This window comes from Pogoniulus pusillus, chromosome 40 (assembly GCF_015220805.1).
Source record: "Pogoniulus pusillus isolate bPogPus1 chromosome 40, bPogPus1.pri, whole genome shotgun sequence".
NCBI lineage: Eukaryota > Metazoa > Chordata > Aves > Piciformes > Lybiidae > Pogoniulus > Pogoniulus pusillus.
The window spans coordinates 3,930,012-3,946,771 of record NC_087303.1 but is presented as its reverse complement, the minus strand read 5'-3'; the positions used below and the strand labels follow the sequence as shown (position 1 = coordinate 3,946,771).

The window sequence follows — 16,760 nt, the reverse complement described above, 5'->3', positions numbered from 1 at the left end:
TCCGTTTGTAGGGCTGCAGAGAGTTGAGTTACTGGGTTCACAAGGAGCCATTGACTACTGGGTTTGAAATGTATATCCAAGAACAACGTTTCAAGAGCAAAGACATGCCTAGAGAGGGGTCCTAGAAATACTGGGGATGTGCTGCAGGCAGATAATGGCATCAATACAGATGTCATTATCCTGTCTGGATGTGTTCCTCTGTGACCTGTGTTAGATAGCATTGTCCTGCTCGGGCAGGGAGGTTGGACTCAATGATCTCCTTGGGTCCCTTCCAACCCCTAACATCCTGTGATCTGTGATCCTGTAATGCAAGATATTCCATGAACTTCAACCACCACTAGTGCAATGTCTTATTTTCATATCACATAGCTAAATACTAAGGGGTTCAATACACCCAAATTGCTCATCCTTCTTTGAAATCTGATTACCATTCTAAATGTGCCTTAAGAGTACTCAGAACTGCTCTGGACACTAGACACAATCTTGATCCTCATTGCTGTCTACAACTGCCTGGAGGGAGGCTGTAGCCAGGTGGGGGTTGGCCTCTTCTGCCAGGCAACCAGCAACAGAACAAGGGGACACAGCCTCAAGTTGTGCCAGGGCAGGTCTAGGCTGGATGATAGGAAGAGAGAGTGATTGGCATTGGAATGGGCTGCCCAGGGAGGTGGTGGAGTCACCATCCCTGGAGGTGTTCAAGAAAAGCCTGGCTGGGGCACTTAGTGCCATGGTCTGGTTGATAGGCCAGGGCTGGGTGCTAGGTTGGACTGGCTGAGCTTGGAGGTCTCTTCCAACCTGCTTGATTCTATGATTCTAACACTCATGCAGAAAAACCTTCTCTCTGAAAATGCTTTGATTCCTGGTAGTATTTTACAGGCAAGATGAATTTTGACTGAAAAGAGAAGGAGGGCATAGATAGTGTTGTGTTGTGAGTGACACTGCCAAACACAATCCACTTCTGGTCAATAAGCTGTTCATTAGAGGTGCTGCTCTATCTTCATGGGCACAGTATGCCAGCAGCTGGAGTCAGGAGCCCCACAGATCCTATCCTTTAAGTTAAAAACCAATAAACTGAACTCTGTTTACAACAAACTTAATTGTGAGACATTTTCCTTCTAATTAGTAGATGCAGCCAGAGCTTCCTGTGCCTGCTGGAGCCAAATGATGGAGCAGGTTTTGCAGGTATGTCTGACTGACTCTGGCTACTGAAGATCAGTAGGATGTGCTGGATTCCTGCAAGGACTACCAGAATGTTCTTTCCAAGTGGAGAATGCTGGCTACCCTTAAAAGAATCATATTAAACTGCTACTCACTGAAGTACTTGTTAAAGCCACTGGCACAACCCTGCCCAAAGGTCCACTTTGCTCAGAAAAGTAGTTAAGGATATTGTGGTGTATGCCAGCCTGGCCACATTGAGTGTCTTAGCTCTGCTCCTTGTACTGCCTTCACCTGGGGAACACTCCCCATGCAGAACAGTTCATGCAGCATTGGACACCTTTTCCTTGCAGCCAGACTATAGATTACACTAAGACTTTGTGAAGAGAAGAAGCTCAAACAGACTCCAGCACACAGATAAGTCCAAACAAGAAAATTCTGCACCTGAGCTTTTGAATTTCCCATCCTTAAAATGTCAAAGAGGAGGGGGAAAAAAAGTGACAGGCATGAGCCTGGCCAGAAAGAAAGACTTTTCACATGCCATCCTTAGAAGACCTACTACACAGGAGTCAAATGGCTGAACTAAGTGTGAGACCATTTTAATAATGCAATCTGGTGATAATTCTGGCCCCTTCTGGCCACAGCAAATTGCCCTGTTTAGCTGGAGCCAAGCTGAAATAGCATGTTGTGCATGCATCAGGAAATGATCTCATAATATAGGAAGCCTCAGTCTGTAGGTGATAAGTAAGGGCCCAACAAATTAATCTCATCAGCTGCATTCATCTTTGGATGCTACTCTGTGCCAGGCCACAATGTGTGGGCTGGAGTCTATTTTTTTCAGCTGTCTAACTTAAAACAGGTAGTTTGAATTGCTATGATCCAAATGTTCTATTCTGTGCTGTCTGCATCCTAGATTGCTACTGCTCGCCACGGTTTTACAGGCAGGGAGACAAATTATTGTGCTGACAGTTTGCTGCTGTGAACCTGTTGTGAATTACACACTCTGTAAACTGGCCCAAGCCAATTTGTTGCTTCTCTTTGTCCTTATAATGCCAAGCAGCCTTAATTAAAATTGTGATTTAATTATTTGCAGTCGTTCAGAAGTCAATCGATCCTGCAGCCCAGCCTTTAATTGCATTCCTCACTGTATTATCAAGACCTTGCAAGATCAAAATCATGTCTAAGTGAAAGAAAAAAAAAAAGACAAGAGTTGCCTTAGGCTGAAGATTGGAATGCAGAAGATGGTATGTTACCAAAGAAAGGGGAAAAGAAAACACATGAACTGACACAGAACATCTCCAACTTCCATTTTACAGCAGCACATTTCTTCTTCCAGAGTATGCCAGCAAACTTTGCTGTTCTATCAATGCTCTGCCAGCAGAAAAAACAAAGTCTTTACAACTCTCTCCCTTTTTGCCCTGACACAAAGTCAGTCTCTTGCAGATATAAGAAAGGCAGGCAGTTATTTCCCTGGCTTCCACCTTTCTGGGGTTCATTTTGCCTGGCTCAGGAGCAGTGTGGGCAGCAGGACAAGGGAGGTCCTTCTGCCCCTGTGCTCAGCACTGCTCAGGCCACACGTGGAGTGCTGTGTCCAGTTCTGGGCTGCTCCATTGCAGAGAGATGTTGAGGTGCTGGAAGGTGTCCAGAGAAGGGCAGCAAGGCTGGGGAGGGGCCTGGAGCACAGCCCTGTGAGGAGAGGCTGAGGGAGCTGGGGGTGTGCAGCCTGCAGAAGAGGAGGCTCAGGCCAGACCTCATTGCTGTCTACAACTACCTGCAGGGAGGCTGTAGCCAGGTGGGGTTGGTCTCTTCTCCCAGGCAACCAGCAACAGAACAAGGGGACACAGTCTCAAGTTGTGCTGGGGGAGGTCTAGGCTGGATGTTAGGGGGAAGTTGTTGGCAGAGAGAGTGATTGGCATTGGAATGGGCTGCCCAGGGAGGTGGTGGAGTTGCTGTCCCTGAAGGTGTTCAAGAAAAGACTGGCTGGGGCACTTAATGGCATGGCCTGGCTGACTGGTTACTGTAGGATCACAGGGAGAGAACAGACTATCCTCTGCATCCTTCCTTCTGCTGCACCTGCAAGGGCACCATGAGAGTCAGGGACAGGATGCTGCTGGAGGCACTTGCAGCTCCTCTTGCAAGACAGCCCAGGAGACTTGTCTTCAGCAAAAACTTGTGTCTTCAAACCCTAATTACTGTGCTGCCACAGCATTCTGAGTGGGTTTCTAATTGTTTGTACTTGTTTGCAAAGTCTCTACTGCAGAGAGTCCTGTGATAAATATAATTCCACTCATGGATAATTCAATGGTTTTCAGGGGGGGGGAGAGGAGAGAAGGGAGAGTAATTTCATGGTAAACCATAATTACTAGTACAAGTAGCACCTTAATTGCCAAGCCAGTCTGAGGGGGTAGCTGAGGCTCAAATCAGCCTAATTAGAATTCTACTTGTTCACAATAACTAAGTGGTAATTGCTAATTGGATCTAGCTTAAGGTATTTTCAAATGGGAACCAATTTAAAGTATGAATTTAATGTCAATTTGAGTTTAATTTTGGCCATTTCCTATGTCCATTAGGCTGGAAGAGCAGAATAAAACTGAACAGAAGTCCATAAGTCCTACAAGTTTTCTACTGCTATTAGCTTCTAGTGACATAGAACCCTGGCAAAATAGAGGACTTGATAGAGCAACCTATGTTGAGGGTTGTGCTCTTCTGAAGATCTGCTCCCAGCTATAGGGGCATAGAAAATTTGGTTCAAAATGAACTGTCTACAGCATTGTGGTAACTCAGTCACCACACAGAAATAATATCTTTGACTTTCAGGCCCCTGTGCTTCACCTTTTCTAGTGAAACCAGTCTCAAGTTGTGCTGGGGGAGGTCCAGGCTGGGTGTTAGGAGGAAGTTGTTGGCAGAGAGAGTGATTGGCATTGGAATGGGCTGCCCAGGGAGGTGGTGGAGTCACCATGGCTGGAGGTGTTGAAGCCAAGCCTGGCTGGGGCACTTAGTGCCATGGTCTGGTTGATTGGGTAGGGCTGGGTGCTAGGTTGGGCTGGATGAGCTTGGAGCTCTCTTCCAACCTGTTTGATTCTATGATTCCTTCCCAGGTTAAAAATTCAGGCCACAAGGATGCTCAGAGAGCTGGAGCACCTTCCCTATGAGAAAGAGTTGGGGCTGTGCAGGCTGGAGTGGAGGAGGCTCCCAGGGGACCTTCTTGTGGCCTGCCAGGATCTGAAGGGGGCTACAAAAAAAGCTGGGGAGGGACTTCTGAGGCTCTCAGGGCATGCCAAGACTGGGGGAAATGGAGCAAAGCTGGAGGTGGGGAGAGTGAGGCTAGAGGTGAGGAGGAAGTTGTTGAGCAGGAGAGTGGTGAGAGGCTGGAATGGGTTGCCCAGGGAGGGGGTTGAGGCCCCATGGCTGGAGGTGTTTAAGGCCAGGCTGGATCAGGCTCTGACCAACCTGCTCTAGGGTAGAGTATCCCTGGCCATGGCAGGGGAGTTGGAACTACATGATCCTTGTGGTCCCTTACAACCTTGACTGATTCTGATTCTATTTGGGTAATTCATGGCTAGAAACTGTGACTGACACCAAGTGAAAAGAAGAATCATCATTGTGATACACTGCCAAGCTAACTGCAGCTGTACAGCCAACATTTAACACAGGCACAACACAAGCATATTTTCCAACTTTCTTTCCCACAGTTTACTGACCTAAATACCTGAGATAATCTTGCAGGCCTGAAACAACACTAGCAAGATGATGAAAGTATTTCTGCTGACATTTCCCCTTCCTTTTTCTCTCTAGGAACTCCACAGGTTGGTAATGGGAATATTCTGTTAGACCTATCAAAACATTCTGACTTCTTGCTTGTGATGGTTTGGGAGTTCCCTGCTCCCCCTCTCTGATGAAATCACCCAGACTTGACTCAGCTGGCTGGAGGCTAAGGAATGAAGCTTTATATTCACAGCTTAGCACAATGTACAAGCAGATAGTCTCAATATCACAGTATCACAGTATCATCAGGGTTGGAAGAGACCTCACAGCTCATCAAGTCCAACCCTTTAGCACAGAGCTCAAGGCCAGACCATGGCACCAAGTGCCACGTCCAGTCCTGCCTTGAACAGCTCCAGGGATGGCGACTCCACCACCTCCCCGGGCAGCCCATTCCAGTGCCCAATGACTCTCTCAGGGAAGAACTTTCTCCTCACCTCCAGCCTAAATCTCCCCTGGCATAGCCTGAGGCTGTGTCCTCTTGTTCTGGTGCTGGCCACCTGAGAGAAGAGAGCAACCTCCTCCTGGCCACAGCCTCCCCTCAGGTAGTTGTAGACAGCAATGAGGTCTGCCCTGAGCCTCCTCTTCTCCAGGCTAACCAATCCCAGCTCCTTCAGCCTCTCCTCGTAGGGCTGTGCTCAAGGCCTCTCCCCAGCCTCGTTGCCCTTCTCTGGACACACTCAAGCATCTCAATGTCCCTCCTAAACTGGGGGGCCCAGAACTGAACACAGTACTCAAGGTGTGGTCTAAGCAGTGCAGAGTACAGGGGCAGAATGACCTCCCTGCTCCTGCTGGCCACACCATTCCTGATGCAGGCCAGGATGCCACTGGCTCTCTTGGCCACCTGGGCACACTGCTGGCTCATGTTCAGGTGGGTACCAATCAGCTCTATGCAGAAATACACCAGTTAAAAGCAATACAGAAACACAACTCCCCTCCCAGAAACCAGAGTCCCCAGGAGGGGCTCCCAACCACCCTTCCACCTTCTTCCCACCCCTCTACCTTATCCCAGAGTATGCCTTACACACAAGATGAGTTTGGAGGATCAGCAAGGGGAGTTAGGAGCAGAAGGATTAGTTACACAGAAGCAGTCCAAGGAGGAACACAGACTCCAACAGAGACACACACACTCTGTCTTATCTATGTTTGTGTTCTTGTTTTTACACATCTCAGCAAGCCTCTGAGTGAAGTAGACATCACCAATGTTTTCTTTTCACAGCCTATCATCTAATTTTTCTCATTAAACTATTCCAGTTAGCCTCAAACCAGCACAGTGACTGAAGCAGCTGCTCAGCTGATTTGAGAACTGGACTGCTACAGCCATTGAAAACCAGTGGCAGAGTTGTCATCTCTGGTAAGACTCACCATACTCTTGCAGCCTAGGGACTCCCATGGGGAACAGGTTTGGTAATGGCAGCAAGTACAGTAGAGGTAGTTTTATATCTTATGAGTCCCCTACAAAGCAAATGATCAAGAAGAAACTGTGCAATCATGGAATCATAGAATCAACCAGGTTGGAAGAGACCTCCAAGCTCAGCCAGTCCAAACCATCACCAAACCCTATCCAGTCAACCAGACCATGGCACTAAGTGCCCCAGCCAGGCTTGGCTTAAACACCTTCAGCTACGGCAACTCCACCACCTCCCTGGGCAGCCCATTCCAATGCCAATCACTCTCTCTGCCAACAACTTCCTCCTAACACCCAGCCTAGACCTCCCCCAGCACAACTTGAGACTGTATCCCCTTGTTCTGTTGCTGGGTGCCTGGGAGAAGAGCCCAACCCCACCTGGCTACAGCCTCCTTTCAGGTAGTTGTAGACAGCAATGAGCTCTGCCCTGAGCCTCCTCTGCTGCAGGCTGCACACCCCCAGCTCCCTCAGCCTCTCCTCACAGAGCTGTTCTCCAGGCCCCTCTCCAGCTTCGTTGCCCTTCTCTGGACATGTTCCAGTATCTCAACATCTCTCTTGAATTGAGGAGCCCAGAAATTAGAACCATTGAAATTAGAACAATGGAAATTGGAACAAACAGCACTTTGTGGCAACCTGGAGACTTGTAGCTCTTCTTAATGAGGCACAGAGACTGCAAGACTGGCCAACAGGCAAATAAATCATAGAATGGTTTAGATTGGAAGGGACCTCAAGGATCATCCAGTTCCAAACCCCCATCATAGGCGAGGACACCTCCCACTAGAACAGGTTGCTCAAGGCCTCATCAAACACCTCCAGGGAGAGAGCATCCCCAACCTCCCTGGACAACCTGTGCCAGTGTCTCACCACCTTCATTATAAGGAAACCTTTCCTAAGATCTAGTTTGGATCTCCCCTCTGCCAGTTTAAACTCATTACCCCTTGGCAAATAACCTTGTCAAATCCTGTCCAAAAAGCTTGTCCTTTGTGTAGACTGAAATCTTTGCTGGAGTAGCATGCTGCTCTTTACAAAAGTAAGAGAGCTCTCAGACTGCTGAGCTTATCCAAGCACACAGCAGACAGAGGAGAAAGCAAACATCAGAATGTGTAACCCTGCCAGCAGCAGTCACAGTATAATGTACATTTTGGGGTGGGTGGATCAACTGCTCCTCTTTGCCCCATTTTTAGCTCTTCTTTTGCAATTTGCAATTCTTCAGAGAGAAACTGAAGTATTTATTGGGGGGGGTTGATAAGCTTCTTTTCTCATAGCTTCTAGGCAAATACCTCCTGATTTGCAAGAGGGCTTAGGGCCTTGGGAACTCAGTGAGGGGCAAGTGGAGTTGCTGCTCACACTCTTTCTTACCAAGCTAAAAATCACTTTTTCTATCAATCAAACTCTACATGAGGCCTCCTTCAAATCACAGGCTCCTCACCTTTGTGTTATGATCCTGCTAGTCACTGTCATGGCAACCACAGAGGCCACTCCAGCAAACTGCCTTGGCTATTAGGAGGGAGTGTGCCAGCTGGGAATCCCTGCTACCAAGCTACAGTCCTGTGGAGGGGACTGCAGAAGGAGTCAAGACAGTGGGAACTTTGCATGTGAATTTTCCACAAGTAAAACCAACCAAACCAAGCAACCCAAGCTGGAAAGGATAATGGTTTCCTCAAAACCAAATCTGGGTGCAGATTGCTGCAACTAATGGGAAAGGCTGCACAAAGGTCCAGTCCCTACCCTTCCAGAAATGACATGACAGCCTTCTGCTTACAGCCTTCCTTAGCACCTGCTGCTGCTGCTGACTGCACCACTCTGTTCTTTGGCCATTCCTTGTTCTGGACTGTCTTTTGCAATTGCCTTTTGGCCTTACTCTGGTGTAACACAGATCCTCTGTTCTAACCCAAACTGTAGCATCATTATCCCATGCAGCTCCTCTTCTTTGGCACGTCAGGTTCTGCATGTCAGTGCAGGTGTTAACAAATGTCATTTCAGTTCCCCTGACCTTCAAATGTGTATGTTTTGGGGGGAGCCACTTGCTTGACACTTTAAAAACAAGACACCCACCAGAAACTCTTTTTATCTCCCATACATAGAACCGAAAAGAGCAAGAGGAGAAAAAGTGAAAATCAATTTTCCCCCTCTTTAAACCCTGTCTGACTCACAGCAGGAACCAAATGGTGCCTCACTGTCTTCAAGCAATAAACCACAGGAGTGATTGTCACAGTCACCTTCTAGCAAAAGCTTTTGTCCCTCAGATGCATAGATCCCACAACAGCAACAGTCCCATGACAAGCAACAATAAAAGCTCCTTCCCTTACTCCCAGACAACAGTCTGGCAAACACACTTAGAATCTGCTGAAAGGCACTGGAGAGGCTAAGTTGTAAACATAAAACAAACCCAAAGGAGGATACATGAAGCAAAGGTTGCAGCTGGGAAGAAGGGGGCACAAATTCAGCAAAGCTGTGGAGAATCTTATCCCTGGACCCAGTGCTGACACACAACTCAAGGAGCCTGAAAGTGCACCAGCTCCTGGGCTTGCCCTTGTTTCACTGCTGGAAAAAACAAGTCTCCAGGTTTCTCTCTTGAGTAGTCCAGAACTACCACCCTGTCTAAAGCAGTGATTTGCCATTACCTGTAGTGTCAGGCACCTGAGCTTGTTTGCTTTTGCTAACTGAACACTGTGGCATTGATCTTCCCTAAATGAATTGGTCCCACTGGGATTTTTTTAACGACCTCATAATCTTACGTGTGAACTTGCTAGATGGAAAGGAGTTACAATTTTACTTGCTGCTCAGCTTGAAAACATGCTCTTGGGTTCTCAAGTGCAGCTTGGAGGCTATGCAGCCAAATCTTACCAGCCTCTCTGCAGGATGAACATTGCAAAATGACAAGAAAATGGTCACATCCACCCAGCAGTGGTGGACAGCTGCTACAACTCATAGAATCAGAGAATCAAACAGGTTGGAAGAGACCTCCAAGCTCAGCCAGTCCAACCTAGCACCCAGCCCTGGCCTATCAACCAGACCATGGCACTAAGTGCCCCAGCCAGGCTTGGCTTCAACACCTCCAGGAATGGTGACTCCACCACCTCCCTGGGCAGCCCATTCCAATGCCAATCACTCTCTCTGCCAACAACTTCCTCCTAACATCCAGCCTCAACCTGCCCTGGCACAGCTTGAAGCTGTGTCCCCTTCTTCTGTTGCTGCTTGCCTGGGAGAAGAAACCAACCTCACCTGGCTGCAGCTTCCCTGCAGGCAGCTGCAGACAGCAATGAGCTCTGCCCTGAGCCTCCTCTGCTGCAGGCTGCACACCCTCAGCTCCCTCAGCCTCTCCTGGCAGGGCTCTGCTCCAGACCCCTCCCCAGCCTTGCTGCCCTTCTCTGGACACCTTCAGCAGCTTTTTTTGGTTGGTTGGTTTTTGTTGGTTTTTGTTTGTTTGTTTGTTTTTTGTCTTTGTTTTGTTTTGTTTTGTTTTCCAGAATGTAAAACATAACAATAATAATAATAGAGTTTGTAGATAAAATAGCTGCATGCGTTATGTAATCCCAACGGCGAGGAGGAAGAGGGAAGTGCTTCATTTAAACCTTAGCTTCAACGGGAGAGTTAAGACCCAAGAAGCGGCCGAGAGCTGCGGGCAGATGTCTCCACCTCGTGGTAGGAGATGGAACTACCGCTAGGAAAATCCTGACCTGCTCTTTCACCAGGGCTGTGCTCCAGGACCCTCAGCAGCTTCCTTGCCCTTTTCTGGACATGTTCCAGCACCTCAACATCTCTTTTGAATCGAGGAGCCCAGAACTGGACACAGCACTCAAGGAGTGGCCTGAGCAGTGTTGAGCACAGAGGAAGAAGAACCTCCTTTGTCCTGCTGGCTACACTGCTCCTGAGCCAGGCCAGGATGCCATTGGCTCTCTTGCCCACCTGGGCACTCTGCTGCCTCATGTTCAGCCACTATCTACGAGTACTCTCGGGTCCCTCTCTGCCTGGCTGCTCTCAGCCACTCTGTCCCCAGTCTGTAGTGCTGCTTGGGGTTGTTGTGTCCAAAGTGTAGAACCCTGCACTTATCCTTGTTCAACTCATCCCCTTGGCCTCTGCCCACCCATCCAGCCTGTCAAGGTCCCTCTGCAGAACTCTCCTACCCTCCAACAGATGCAGACCTGCTCCTAGCTTGGTGTCATCTGCAAACTTACTGAAGACAATACAAGTCCTGAGTGCCAACTCATGGACCACATTATTTCTACAGAAACAAAAGGCCTAACAAAAAGCCATGGGTTTAGATACTCCTGATTAGCCACTGAGCAGTGACTGTGGAAGGCTTCAGACTACACTGGTGTATGGAGAATCATTGCATTTTGTTTCCACTCTACGTTGATGAGATGGTGCCTTGCAAATCCTCATGGAAACCATCTCGACAACTCAAACTATCAAAACAACTACCCAAACAAATACTTCTGTCAGTCCTACTCTCTTTCTAAACATACTTTTCCCATGTAGGTCCATAGAATGGTCCCATAGCATCTCCTAATTTTCTCCCTGATACTCTAAAAGTATGAAAAGCAGCCTTTGGGAAACAACTTCTGAATTTGCTTTAGAAATCACTCATTTGGAATTAACATCCTGGAGGACAGGTTATCAGCTAACAGAATAAAGAATGTATGGCTCAAGGCTTTGGCTACCTAAAAACCCACCAAGAGCAAGGGCAGCACAACCTCTGTGCTCAAAAGCAGGCAGAATCTGCATCCATCAGAGGCTTCAGTTTCAATACACATGATGAAGTGAGGGAGCTGGGGCTGTGCAGCCTGCAGAAGAGGAGGCTCAGGGCAGGTCTCATTGCTGTCTACAACTGCCTGAAGGGAGGCTGTAGCCAGGTGGGGTTGGGCTCTTCTGCCAGACAACCAGCAACAGAACAAGAGGACACAGCCTCAAGTTGTGCCAGGGCAGGTCTAGGCTGGATGTTAGGAGCAAGTTCTTCAGAGAGAGAGTGATTGGCATTGGAATGGGCTGCCCAGGGGGGTGGTGGAGTCACCGTTTCTGAAGGTGCTCAAAGGAAGCCTGGCTGGGGCACTTAGTGCCATGGTCTGGTTGATAGGCCAGGGCTGGGTGCTAGGTTGGGCTGGCTGAGCTTGGAGGTCTCTTCCAACCTGTTTGATTCTATGAGCTCTGGGCTGCATGCACTTCTCTCTCACACTTGCTGCCTAACTAATCCTTCTGCTTCCTAACCCTCTGGCCAATCCTCCAAACTCACCTTGAACATAAGGGAAAGTCTGGGGTAAGGTAGAGGGGTGGGAAGAAGGTGGAAGGGTGGTTGGGAGCCCCTCCTGGGGACTCTGGTTTCTGGGAGGGGAGTTGTGTTTCTGTATTGCTTTTAACTTGTGTATTTCTGTATCTAGCTGTATAGATTGTGACTATCTGCTTGTACACTGTGCTAAGCTGTGAATATAAAGCTTCATTCTTTACTTTCCAGCTGCTGAGCCTAGTCTGGGTGATCTTCTTAAGTGTGGGGGACAGGTAACACCCACACCATCACGCTGATCCTCCAAACTCACCTTGCATGTAAGGTATAGCCTGGAGTAAGGTAGAGGGGTGGAAAGAAGGTGGAAGGGTGGTTGGGACCTCCTCCTGGGGGCTCTGATTTCTGGGAGGGGAGTTGTGTTTCTGTACTACCTTTTTAACTTGTATATTTCTGTCTCTAGCTGTATAGATTGTGACTATCTGCTTGTACATTGTGCTAAGCTGTGAATATAAAGCTTCATCCCTTAACCTCCAGCCAGCTGAGTCTAGTCTGGGTGATGTCAGCAGTGTGGAAGGGCAGGTAACTGCCAAACCATCACACAGATGAGTTTTGCAATCTGCCAAAAGCTGAGCTAATTCAGTACTTTTCAAAACATTTGCCTGTCAAACTCTTTAACTGGTCCTTAAGAAACATCCTTGATTTAACAGTGTCTCTGGTGCCTTGCACCTCCTTCAGTGCAGTCAGCTCTTCATGCAACAGCCACAGCATCACACACAATGTAAAGGCAGAAGTTACTACGTTAAAAAGGATGATTTGCCAAAGGAATTGGCAAATGGTCTTTCCTGTCTCAAGGATTAATGCTGTAGCTGAGATGCTGCTTGCTTTTATGACCATGCAGGGGAGGCATATTCCTCATCTTTACATGGCACTGGGCCTCAAAGCCAGGGAAAAAAAAAGAAAGACAGACAAGAGACAAGCAACAAACACAGAAGCTGATGCCTGGACTGCAGGCAGAGATCTTTGCTCCTTTAGCACAGCTTAGCACACAGCTGCTGAAACAGTGGCACACAATTTGCCCCTTGTTAAGTCTCAATTAGGCTCTTGAGAGTCTCAACATTGTTAAGTCTCCAGACTTAACATACTTTCATTCATATTAGTTTCTCAATAATAGAAACCAAACCTCCCTTTATTTTAAACAGACTGTGCTAGTTTGAGCCTAGCTGGGATATTTTAGTGAGGAGAACTAGATCACAGGCTGTGAAAAGGAAACAATGGTGATGTCTGCTGCACTCATAGGCTTGCTGAGATGGATGAGAACAAGAATAAACATAGATAGCACAGTCACTGTCTGGCCTTTGGGCTGAACTTCTCTCTCTAACCTAACCTGCCATCTGTGTGACTAATCCATCTGCTTCCTAACCCCCCTGGATGATCTTCAAAACTACCTTAAACATAACTTGAGCTCTGTGGTAAAGGGTTGGACTTGATGATCTATGAGGTCTCTTCCAACCTTGATGATACTGTGTGTGATACTGTGATAAGGCAAGATCTAGGGTAAGGTAGAGGAGTGGGAGGAAGGTGGTAGGGTGGTTGGGAGCCCCTCCTGGGGCTTCTGGGAGGGCTGTTGTGTTTCTGTATTACCTTTTATCTGGTATATTTCTGTCTATAGCTGCATAGATTCTAGCTATCTGCTTGTATACTGTGCTAAGCTGCAACTATAAAGCTTCATTCAATTTCCAGAGCTGCTAAGTCTAGTCTGAGTGATTTTACAAAGTGGGGGGTGTGGGTAACACCCAAACCATCACACAGATTGCATGAGAAAACCCCAACTGGACAGGAACAGATCCAAGGTACAAGAAAAGTATGTGCTCAGCTACCCACTCTGGAATTCACTCACTTCCCCCTTTCAAGGACAGCATTACCACTTTTTCTGAGAGTTTCATGTCAGTTTTCTGTAGGCACAAGATATTGTCCATGTCTCTCTGCCAGAGGTTCTTTCCCCAGAGCCCAAATAATGTTGCCAGTTGCTTCTACAGCATCTGCAGACTTCACTTTTTTGACCATCAGCTTTCTCATCTACTCCAACAGTTGGATGAGGCAGTGACTACATCAGTGAGGAGAGCTGGGACATTGTCTTTTTACCTTGGTGCAAGAGAAGTACCAGGGAGAATCAAAAGTGGTGTGAGGTGGTTCAGGCTGTTCTTTGCTGAGCCTGGGGTTGGGGAAGTGAAGACAGGATGCAGCTTCTGTCCTTTCGTGTCACCAAGGTCTGCAAATTACTGTGTAAGGTCTCATGGTGAGCCAGAGCTCAGAGGCTTCTCAGTCCCTGAGATGGCTGAGAAATGCTTTCCTGGGGGTGTCACAGACTGACCTGACAGAGTCCCCCACTCTGCAGCCTCCAGGTCACGATGGGAGCATTCATTACAAAAACTGCTTCCATCCATGCTGGGTTTTTTTCCACTCAACAGAAGAAGTGACTAAGAGATGTTGACTTTATAAAGGTTAAAGGTGGCTGCCTCAACCAACAAATGGGAATTGCCAAGAGAGGAGGATTGTTGTTCTTTCTTCTTCCAGGACTGAAGTGTCAAGAAGATGTAGAGGCCAAACAGCTCCTGCTGAGCAGCTGAGTGACAGCACCAGCTGTAGAGGGTGCTGGAGCAACGCAGGACCTGAGTGTTCTCACATTTGGGGAGAGCAGGCCAGCTCCTTTTCCCACAGCTGAAGCTAGAGGAATGACAACAGCAAGAGCTCTTCTGGGAAAGCAGGGTCCAAAGAGTTTCATTCCGAATGCAAAGTAACGTGCAGGGACTGAGTCATGCCCTGCAGACAGATCTCTGCTCAGACCTCATTGGCATTCAGGAACGAGAGTCTGAAGCAGCTCCTGGCTGAAGTGAACATGGGACTAATGGACAATCCTCTCTTCCATCCTGCCCCCCACTTATATGTGCAAGGACATAAGTGCCTGCAGAAATAGCTAGATCGTTTTGCAGACTGAAAGCAGGACTGAACAACAACAGATGTAGGCTTGGACCCACACACACCCTTGGTAACCTGTGTGCCTGATGTAAGTGTGTGTTACACACGGAGCTGCTCAGTTCCACACTTTGCATTGGCAAAACACTCTGGACTCAGATTCTAGCAGTGCCTGGGACATTTGCAGGGTTCACAAATTCATTAGAGCCTGAAAGCAGGACTGAAAATAACAGATATAGGCTTGAGCCCACACACACCCTTAGTAACCTGTGTGACTGAAGTAAGTGTGTGTTACACACAGAGCAGCTCAGTTCCACATTTTGCATTGGCAAAACACTCTGGACTCTGACTTACATTCTGGGACATTTGCAGGGTTCACAAATTCATTAGAGCCTGAAAGCAGGACTGAGAAACAACAGATATAGGCTTGAATCCACACACCCCCTTAGTAACCTGTGTGACTGATGTGTGTATTATGCATGGGGCAGCACACACAGAGCAGCTCAGTTCCACACTTTGCATTGGCAAAACACTCTGGACTCAGACTCAGATTCTAGCAGTGCCTGGGACATTTGCAGGGTTCACAAATTCATTATAGTCTGAAAGCAGGACTGAAAAACAACAGATGTAGGCTTGGATCCACACACACCCTTAGTAACCTGTGTGACTGAAATGTGTGTGTTACACACAGAGCAGCTCAGTTCCACACTTTGCACTGACAAAACACTCTGGACTCAGATTCTAGCAGGGCCTGGGACATTTGCAGGGTCCACAAATTTATCATGGCCTGGAATTTGAGAAAAAGAGCACTCCAGGAGCTCTCCTCTTGCAAGTGAGTAAGAAATGATGTTCCTGTTTATTCTCTAACACAACACAGCAGCAGATATAAATACTGGGGAGAGTTCTTCCTAGAGCATGAATTAGGTACCAGGCATTTGGTGTTTTCCAAGAAGTCAGGATTCACATGATAAACCAGAATATTATGTTCTTGTTCAGAAAGATCTGTACTAAACCCACTTGATTTCCTGGAAAAGGCTAAGCTCTAAGAACCACCACATAGTGACAATTCTGAATTATACAGAAGCCAAATAAAAGTATCACTTAAACCTCTGTGAAAAATGAAGGCTCCTTGTCCACCTCATAAATCTCTGCGAGAGAACACAAAGCTCAGCACAAATGGTTGTTGTTGTGCACACAACAGATAGCAAGACCTGGGGAATTAAGTGCTGGAAATGGTTGTAAGCAGATTATGGAGCTATGGAACATGTGAACACAAATTGTTGTTAGGAACAAGAGAACTTGCAGTAATCCTGGAGCACAAATCCTATGAGGAGAGGTTGAGGGAGCTGGGGGTGTTTAGCCTAGAGAAGAGGAGGCTCAGAGGTGATCTTATTACTGTCTACAACTACCTGAAAGGGCATTGTAGCCAGGTGGGGGGTGGCCTCTTCTCCCAGGCAACCAGCAATAGAACATGGGGACACAGTCTCAAGTTGTGCCAGGGTAGGTATAGGCTGGATGTTAGGAAGAAGTTCTTCACAGAGAGAGTGATTGGCATTGGAATGGGCTGCCCAGGGAGGTGGTGGAGGCACCGTCCCTGGGGGTCTTCAAGAAAAGCCTGGATGAGGCACTTAGTGCCATGGTCTGGTTGATTGGACAGGGCTGGGTGCTAGGTTGGACTGGATGATCTTGGAGGTCTCTTCCAACCTGGTTGATTCTATGATTCTATGAAAAGTGAGCTTTGGGCATTCCCAGCTGCCAGACTTCAATGAAAAAGGGATTGAGAACAGATTCCCTGTTAATGTCCTTGCAACTGCAGTTGCTCCAGGGTCTGTGTCTGCTTTCTGCTAGGAAAAGCTGTAACACTTTCAACTAAAGATGAAAAACATTGGCACAAAAGCAGGAGACTTCTTTGCAGGAAGGGATGTCATACAGAGCATTCCCTGGAAAGCAGAATACACAAAGAGTAACTTGCCACTGGCAGCAAACTCCATTCCAGGCTCTCAGCAAATCCCTGTTGCACAGCTGGCAAGGCAAACACACTCCTCATTTTGCAGGCATACTCCAGCCAGCTTCAGTTAAAACCTCTGCTTGGGCCTTAGGTTGCATAGAATCTGGGGAGACCTCCTCTTTTCCCACTTCAGCTCTTCAAATTTGGCATCTGTTGAATTTAGTGCTGGGGATTTTTCTGAACCCAACACGAGGAATGTTGTTCATAGTGCAGTAAAAAAAACCCTTCACAGTGTT

General features: G+C 47.6%; 1 long non-coding RNA gene across 2 annotated transcripts in view; it reads right to left on the bottom strand.

The window, feature by feature from the left end:
- Window positions 1-16,760, bottom strand: part of LOC135191643 (uncharacterized) — a 41,516-nt gene that overhangs the window by 15,334 nt on the left and 9,422 nt on the right. The gene's annotated exons all lie outside the window — the stretch shown is intronic.